At 36.8% G+C, this 9,432-nt stretch overlaps 1 non-coding gene across 1 annotated transcript; it reads right to left on the bottom strand.

The window, feature by feature from the left end:
* Positions 1-1,465: 1,465 nt before the first annotated feature.
* Positions 1,466-1,538, bottom strand: Trnar-ucg. Its single transcript has one exon. It is a non-coding gene; the product is annotated as a tRNA-Arg (tRNA).
* Positions 1,539-9,432: the final 7,894 nt, after the last annotated feature.

Raw genomic sequence — 9,432 nt, forward strand, 5'->3', positions numbered from 1 at the left:
ATTGCCTGTGATTAATCAGGTCCTAATGCAATCGAGCCAAACCAATCCATTTTTTGTGACAAACAATATGACATTGTGGCATCTTTGAACTATGCGTTGCTGTTTTTTTAAGTCCATTGTTAACAGCCACAGGAATGGTAAAAAATCGTAGATATAAAAGTGTACTATCACAGTGACAGGAACCGTGGAGTAGATGTGTAAAAAATAAACATGATCAATCAGTTATCTACAAAACAAACTGAAACCGAATGGTATTTCCAAGAAAGAATGAACGACATGGAGAAAAACTCATTTTTATAGTTGTTTAAGGGAATTCACGGCCTCTTGGAAAAGTTTTGTAACAGGGTAGACCTTCGTGACACAATGAGTAGTCATAAATAGACTTCATTATTTTTGTTTTCCTCGTTTCCTCGATTATTTTAAGCGTTTGGTATCGAAAACCAATTTGTAGATTAAATGAGTACGCGTGTAAATGTGTGTTCGTGTGTGTCCATGCGTGTAGGATGTCGAGTGTGTATTCTTTGTTTCCAATAAGCGTTAATCGCTGTTTTAATCATAAAGAAAGAATGTGTTTAAGGAGTGACTCGAGCATGGTTTAAAGAACATTGTACAGAACATTAGTCATCGGGATGATAGGGTTGTCCGTAACTCTTACACTTCTTCCACTTCCTCCTCTCTCTCCTCTCTTTTACTAGCTCTTTCTTTTCCCCTCATACCCCTCTCTTCCTCACTCTCCTTTCCTTTCCTCCCTATCTCTTCTTTCCTTCCCTCTCTCTCTTCTTCTTTCTCCTCCCCTCTCCTTCCTCTCGCCATTTCTCTCTTTTTTCTCATTTCTTTCCTCTCATTTCTCTGTGTTTCCTTTTTCCCTCCCTATATCGTCTTTCCTATTCTATCTTTTCTCTCATTTCCTTCCTCTCTCCCATCTCCTTTCCTCACTCTCTCTTCTTTTCTTCCCTCTCTCCTTTCATCTCCCTCCTCTCCTTTCCTCCCTCTCTCTTCTCTCTCCTCTCCTCACCTCCCTTCCTCCCTCTCCTTTCCTTCCCTCCCTTTCTCTTCTATCTCTTCCCCTTCTTTCCTTCCTCATTTTCTCCTCTACTTTCTCTCATTTCCTCCATCTCTGTTCTCCACTTCCCTTTCTCCTATCTCCTTTCCCCCTTTCTCCTCTTCCATCCTCAATTTTCCTAATATGTCTCTCACCCAGTCTTTTCCCACCAGTATATTTTCTTCACCATTTCCCTTCCTCCTTTTTCATCTTCCCATCTCGTGTTTACTCTCCCTTCCCTGTCCCTCATCTCCTTTTTTCTATTTTTCCAATCTCCATAAAGAAAACATGTTCTCGTAGCATTACATTCATAAGTCAACGTGATTTATAATATGATCAGTAAGTACTTTAAATCTTTACCAATGGGTTTCAATGAGTTAATTTCACTCAAACAAACGCAAAGGAAAGAATATGAAACAAAAGCGACCGTGACAGGACTCGAACCTGCAATCTTCGGATCCGAAGTCCGACGCCTTATCCGTTAGGCCACACGGTCGGAAGTGATGTAATATAAATGGACTAACAAGACAAGGTGTATCTGTGTGTTTATATATTTACACACACACATATATATGTATATCCTTGTATACATATATACATGTATATGTGTGTGTCTTTGTGTGTTAGAATAATTGTGTTTTAGAATAATTAAACAATTAAGAATAGGACATGCAGATCTGTACGTCATGTATATATATTTTTCTCATTCCTCTAACTATTATTCTGTCGGGATTGTTAATAAAATCAGCATATTCACGGGCAGGCAATCGGAAGTAAAATCAAAAGGTCCAGGAAACGAGCCGTAGACCCCAGCCTCGATGGCGTTTTACTAATTAGAACTGAGCGTTTGATTATGAAAGTGCTATTTGGAATGAATAAGCTGCAGTTTGTTTGTTTTGATTTGCTTTGCGGTGTAATTATTATTGGAATATTTTAGTCCGCATTTCTTTTGTGCGAGTGTGTGTGTGTGTCTGGGTGTGTCATATGCGATCGTGTATATGTGAATGCATAACACTATAACAACAGAACACACACAAAATAAACTTACGAAATATGGAGAGAAAGCAAGATATAGATAGAAAGATATAGATATTTAGATGTAAATATAGAGAGAGGCCTGCGTAGTCACACCATTGTTTTTAAAGAGAAAAAAGTACAGACGTGAGCGAAGGACGGAAATTAAGTGTCAGGATGATGATAATAATGACAATAAAGCTAAAAATCGTGATACTAGTGATAAGAATAAAATGCTTATAAATGGTGATAATAAAATGCTGATAAAAAAATACAGTGATGGTGATAATGGTAATAGTGCTGGATATGAAAAAGGCGTATATTGATAATAATACAGAGATTCATGATAACAATGACAACGATAATAGGATGAAACATCTATCTTTATCCTGCGAAAGTATTTTTTACATAACGAAGCCACCGGTAAGATGTAATAAAACTACAAAAAATAAATAAATAAAAAAAAAACTACCGAAATGCGACTATTGTTGTTATTCTTGGCTGCTTACATTAACCCCCTCCCTCTCTCTTTCTCTCTGGCATTTTTCACCTTTTAATTGGTATATACGGTACTCTATCATAAAAAAGATGGCTCGTGTTCTATTTATATTATTATTGATCTACACATTTCATGCAGAAATATAAATTTCTGTTTATAATTTAACATTTTCATTCGGACTCGGATGCTGATATCAGGATAAGAGACCAGGCTGTTCTGAATTTCTTACTGTCGTTCTGAGATGTTACAACGGGATATTTGACTGAGAAAAAAGTCAGTCAGTTGGTCACTCTCTCTCTCTTCTTTTCTCTCTTTCTTTCTCCCTCTCTCTCCCTCTCTCTCTCTCTCTCTCTCTCTCTCTCTCTCTCTCTCTCTCTCTCTCTCTCTCTCTCTCTCTCTCTCTTTCTCTCTCTCTCTCTCTCTCTCTCTCTCTCTCTCTCTCTCTCTCTCTCTCTCTCTCTCTCTCTCTGTCTGTCTGTCTCTCTCTCTCTCTCTCTCTCTCTCTCTCTCTCTCTCTCTGTCTCTCTCTCTCTCTCTCTCTCTCTCTCTCTCTCTCTCTCTCTCTCTCTCTCTCTCTCTCTCTCTCTCTCTCTCTCTCTCTCTTTCTCTCTCTTTGTATGTCTCTCTCTCTCTCTCTCTCTCTGTCTCTCTCTCTCTCTCTCGCTCTCTCTCTCTCTCTCTCTCTCTCTCTCTCTCTCTCTCTCTCTCTCTCTCTCTCTCTCTCTCTCTCTCTCTCTCTCTCTCTCTCAGTGGCTTCTTCGGTACAATTATACAGCTTTAAATTTCATGGAATTGGCATGTCTGTGTCAAAATAAAACTCTTAATTAGCAATAGTATTATATTAATGATGTTCCTATAAAGGTACATTATATGCTAGTAATGACCACAATAATAATAATGATGACAATGTTCAGGATAAAAAACAGTAAAATTAATTATTATAATTGTGATAATAATGATTATCATAATCTTTATAATAATAATAGTGATGATGATGATAATGATGATGATGATGATGATGATGATGACGATGATAATAATAATAATGATAATAATAATGATAATGATAATGATAATGATAATGATAATGATAATGATAATGATTATGATAATAATAACGATAATGATAATAATGATAATGACAATAATAATAATAATAATATTAATGATATCGATTATAATGATAATAATATATATACTGATAAAACTGGAGATAAGTAAAACATTCACAAATGACCATTGTCAATTAAATTCTTGTCCAGACCTTAGCCACAGAAATTTTCATGTCAGATTTTTTAAACATTGTAGCCTGTACAGTATGCAAAATAACTGATGGCAGATTGTTTCCACAAGTTAAGCCTTTGTTAAGATATTTCACTTTTGAGTTTAATGCAGTGGCCTGTAGAATTCAATGCACAAGGAATATCTCCAGGTGTGAGATCAAAGCGTGATAGGCATTAACACCAGCCATTATCTTCTGGCAATATAGTAATATACTTGTTACATGCAAAAGGGAAGGGGTATATTCTGACCTAGGGGGGTATACTCTAGCCTAGTCCATTCTGGGGTATAAACCGGCCTAGCCTATCTTATACCCCGGGTATATTCTGGACGGGGGTACAGTCAGGGCTGGGTCAGAGAGAGAGAGAGAGAGAGAGAGAGAGAGAGAGAGAGAGAGAGAGAGAGAGAGAGAGAGAGAGAGAGAGAGAGAGAGAGAGAGACCAACAGACAGACAAACAGAGAGAGAGAGAGAGAGAGAGAGAAAGACCCGAAACCAAAGAAATGACAGAGTGGCTTTGGCATGTCAGGAAATAACTATAATGTAATTATATTTAACTGACACATTGACTCACAAGCTGATGCATTTTCTTTATGAATTTCTTATATATATATATATATATATATATATATACATATATACATATATATACATATTTTCTTCTTCTTCTTCTTCTCCTTCTTTTCTTATTCTTCATCTTCTCTCTTCTTTTTTTCTTCTTATTTTTTTTTCTTTTTTTTTTCCAGTACTGAGGTAACTTAATTTCCCATGTCTGCCGCTGTGACTTCTGCTCTAACACTAGACAAATAGGCTGGATGTAATCCATGTCACCCACATACACACACACAATAAAACTTAAATAAAGGTAAATGAATAAAGTTAATAAATGAATAAATGTATGATTAAATCAATAGAATAGAGAGACGGTAAATGTTTTAGGAGAGAAAGAAACGAGGCAAAAGGCAAAAGAAACGATGGAAAGTCATGGAGAGAATGCAATAAAGAAGGAGAAAATAAGGAATAAAGATCGGAAAAGATAATGAGAGAAAAAGATATATGTGAAAGGATTGAAATGGATATAAATCTGAAATTTGAACGATATGGAATAGATTACATGCTAAATATTTTAAGAAATGTGAAGGAGCGTGAGAGAAAGATTCTAAAGAACGAAAATAAGTTATAGAAGAGTAATAAAAAAGCAGCAAGAACATGAAACTAGACTTTATTCAGGGAAAAAGTGGATAAAACCAGTCAAAATCTAACAGAAAACGATAGCGCAGTGGGTCATTTGCCGGGATCGATCCTGGCATCTCCGGGCAGAGGACGGCGACTCTGCCGCCGCGCCACCGAGGCCGTTGCAGGGAAAGGCACTTTTCTTATATATATATTACAGACTCCTCCCTTCCCGACCCCCACCCCCCCCCCCCTCTCTCTCTCTCTCTGAAACACACATTTGCACAAACATCTGTGTTTTTATGTGTACTTGTGTATGTGTGTGTATCCGTGTACGTGTGTGTGTTTTTGTGTGTGTGTATGTGTGTGTGTGTAAGTGCGCGTCTATCTATTTGTCTATCTATTTGTCTATCTATTTCTCCTCTCTCTCTCTCTCTCTCTCTCTCTCTCTCTCTCTCTCTCTCTCTCTCTCTCTCTCTCTCTCTCTCTCTCTCTCTCTTTCTCTTTCTCTCTCTCTCTCTCTTTTTCTCTCTCTTTCTCTCTATCTATCTATCTTTCTATCTATATATCTATCTATTGATTTTCTGTCTCTCCTCTCAATGAAATGTAGTCGACAAAATAACAAGAATTGATAATGCAAAATAGACAAATAAACACAATCACAAAAAAGGAAAAGAAAATTTAGATAGTAAAACGAAACAGAATTAAGAACAGAAGAGTAAAGTAAAGGAACTACGTTCGTGTTGTTTACTCATAAACAATTTGCTTGGAGTGATCTACCTGTGTTTTTTAAATTTTTATTCTGAACTGTCAATATTTGAACACGAATGACTGAGAGACAAGCTATGACAAGCCGTAGAACCAAAGGCGTAAGAAATTATGATAAAGATGATAAAAATAAAAGCACAGATGAGCAAAACGGAAAGAAAGGAAAATAAAAATAAAAGGACAGTTCAGGAACAAGGAAACAAAATAGGCCTATATGGAAAGGGAAGAAAGTGCGATAGTCTGTTTATTGTCAGATCTTACAGAAAGAGAGAGAGAAAATGGGAAAAAATAAATTCTACACATAGCTAGGAAACGAATTAACATCATTTTTAAGATCATGAAAAAGCGAATCTTAAAGGAATTCAGGAAAGGAAAGATTTCTTAAGTTTACCCTTAGGAATCTTCCCTTTTTCTTCTCTTCATTACTTCTCTCTCTATCCCTTTTCTTTCGATCTCTTTCTTCGCGCTGTTCTTTTCCTTTATTTCTTTCAGAAAATGTTTAGAGGAAATTTGGCGTTTCCTAGCTATATTTAGAAATTATTTTTTCCCATTTTCTCTCTCACTTTTTCTGTAAGATTCGCACTTCCTTCCCTTTCCATATAGGCCTATTTTGTTTCCTTGTCTTCTCTTTCTTTTTTGTTTCTTTTTCCTTTTCTTTTTTTTTTTATTATTGCTTTTGCTCATCTGTGCTTTTATTCTTATCATCTTTATCATAATTTCCTACGCATTTGGCTATCTCAGTCAGTCGTGTTCGAATATTCACAAAAAAATACACTACGCAAATTATTTATGAGCTAACAAGACAAACAAACGCATTTCCTTTACTTTCTCCTTCTGTTCTTAATTCCGTTTCATTTTACTATCTAAATTTTCTTGTTTTCTTTTCTGTGTGATTTTGTGTTTATTTGTCTATTTTGTATTATCAATTCTTGTTATTTTCTCGACTAAATTTTTTTTCTTTTATTAATTTCCAAGAGAGAGCCTGGTGGGAAGACATTGAGAGGAGAGACATAAAAGAAATAGATAGATAGATGTATAGATAGGGAGAGAGATAAGAGAGAGAAAAAGAGAGAGAGAGAGAGAGAGGGGGGGAAAATAGTTGGATAGACAAATAGATGGACAGAGAGATAAACGCGCACACACACACACACACACACACAAACACACACACGTACACGGATACACACACATACACAAGTACACATAAAAACACAGATGTTTGTGCCAATGTGTGTTTCAGAGAGAGAGAGAGAGGGGGGGGGGGGGTCGGGAAGGGAGGAGTCTGTAATATATATATAAGAAAAGTGCCTTTCCCTCCAACGGCCTCGGTGGCGCGGCGGCAGAGTCGCCGTCCTCTGCCCGGAGATGCCAGGATCGATCCCGGCAAATGACCCACTGCGCCATCGTTTTCATTTGCTTTTTGACTTGTTTTATTCACCTTTTCCTTGAATAAAGTCTAGTTTCATGTTCTTGCTGCTTTTTTCATTACTCTTCCATAACTTATTTTCGTTCTTTAGAATCTTTCTCTCACGCTCTTTCACAGTTCTTAAAATATTTAGTATGTAATCTATTCTATATCTTTGAAATTTCTGTGTTTCAAATTTCTGATTTATATCCATTTCAATCCTTTCACATGTATTTTTTTTTCTCTCATTCTCTTTTCCGATCTTTATTCCTCATTTTCTCTTTCTTTATTGCGTTCTTTCCATAACTTTCCATCGTTTCTTTTGCCTTTTGCCTCGTTTCTTTCTCTCCTGAAACATTTGCCGTCTCTCTATTATATTGGTTTAATCATACATTTATTCATTTATTAACTTTATTCATTTACCTTTATCTAAGTTTTATTTGTTTACTTATTATTAATTTATCTAAGTACGTTATTCCTTCCCGTTTTCCTTCTTCTTTTTCTCTTAGTTTTTTTTTTTTCCTTTTTCAAATATTTTGATTGCAATTTGTCCTTGTTAAGTAAAGGAGACAGTGGTGGAGGAAGGGGAAAGAGAGAGAGAGAGAGAGAGAGAGAGAGAGAGAGAGAGAGAGAGAGAGAGAGAGAGAGAGAGAGAGAGACAAACAGAAAGATGAGAGAGAGAGAGAGAGAGAGAGAGAGAGAGAGAGAGAGAGAGAGAGAGAGAGAGAGAGAGAGAGAGAGTGAGACAGAGAGAGAGAGAGAGAGAGTGAGACAGAGAGAGGAGGGAGGGAAATGGCTGGAGAGAACGAGAAAGATGGAAAGACGCAGAGAAAGAGAGAGAGAGAGAGAGAGGTGAGAGAGAGGAGGTAAGGTCATCCAGAGACAAACAGACAGACAGTCAGACAGACAGAAAGACTTCTAATAAACTAACATCCTGGATGTTACATTTTTCCTCTTTCCCTCTTATGTCAATGTGATAAAATATATATATTATATATATAATATATGTATATATATGTATATATATGTGTGTGTGTGTGTGTATGTGTGTGTGTGTGTGTGTGTGTGTGTGTTACTTCTAGAGAAATAGTTGAAGAGGACTACGCGCACCCGCACACATGCACAAACGAACATAGGGGGTGAGTTCGGTTGCCTTCCATTATGTATTTGCGCGGCGGATTATCTTTGGTCTGACAGACTTAAAATGCCTATAAAAATATTGAATAGGAAATCATGATAAAAGAAGGTATATACAAGATAAAACAATTAATAAAACAAAACAAAAACAAATCGTTAAATGAAACCACAAACAAAATTATAATTGTCATGAAGAATACGCAAAACAATCTGCTGTGATTCAGTCATAAAAATGGTAACATCAATAACTTTCTCTCACTGTAACCCAATCTTAAAAGGATCAACGTGTAAAAAGGAACAAGTAAATGAAATAAACGTTTAATCCACGAGATATAAAAATAAATAAAAGATTCATTCACAGCAGATGATGTCTTGTTATTCCCACATCATGTAAATTATTGTAAAATATATGTGGGTAATGACATTTTTTTTTTTTTTTTTATGCACAAATATGTGAAACTGTGGCATACATGTAGATAAAGCCAGCGTAAAAGAGACATTTTAAAAACTGCAGAAATCTAGCTGGCAGTGAGAAATGGTCCGCTTGTGCTCGACTCGCCCTGTAGATTACGACGGGATGCTGGGCAGGATAGGGATAGGATGGGGGCAGGAGAAGATAGGGCTAAAGGTAGAAGGTCGGACAAGCGGGGGAAAAAAATGGAAAAAGGGAAGAATTAGCAAAGAAGCGAAAAATCGAAGGAACAAGAAGAGGGTGAGAATAAGACAGTTACAAGGGAGGATTTTGCAGGATACGGGGCAGGATAGGGATAGGATGGAGTTAGGATAGGATAAGGATGGAGTCAGAATGTAGAACAAGCAAGGGACACGAGTGAAGGACGGAGAAATAAGCGGAGAAGCAGAGAGGAGTGAAAAGACCAAATAATTAGAGAGGGCGAATAAGAGAGGGATAGAAGGGTCGGGAAAAGGAGGGGGAGGGGGTGGCTATGGTCATGGGCGAGGGGAGGAGATTGAAACATTACGAAAGGGTTACGACAGAACAAAAACAAAATAAGGGAAGAGTGAAAAAGAAAGAAAGAAAGAAAAACAATACGATAAGGTGATAATCAGACTAATAAGAGAGGCTCAAAGAGACACTCACCCAAACACACGCACCA

Source organism: Penaeus chinensis, chromosome 20 (assembly GCF_019202785.1).
Source record: "Penaeus chinensis breed Huanghai No. 1 chromosome 20, ASM1920278v2, whole genome shotgun sequence".
In the NCBI taxonomy this organism is placed as follows: Eukaryota; Metazoa; Arthropoda; class Malacostraca; order Decapoda; family Penaeidae; genus Penaeus; species Penaeus chinensis.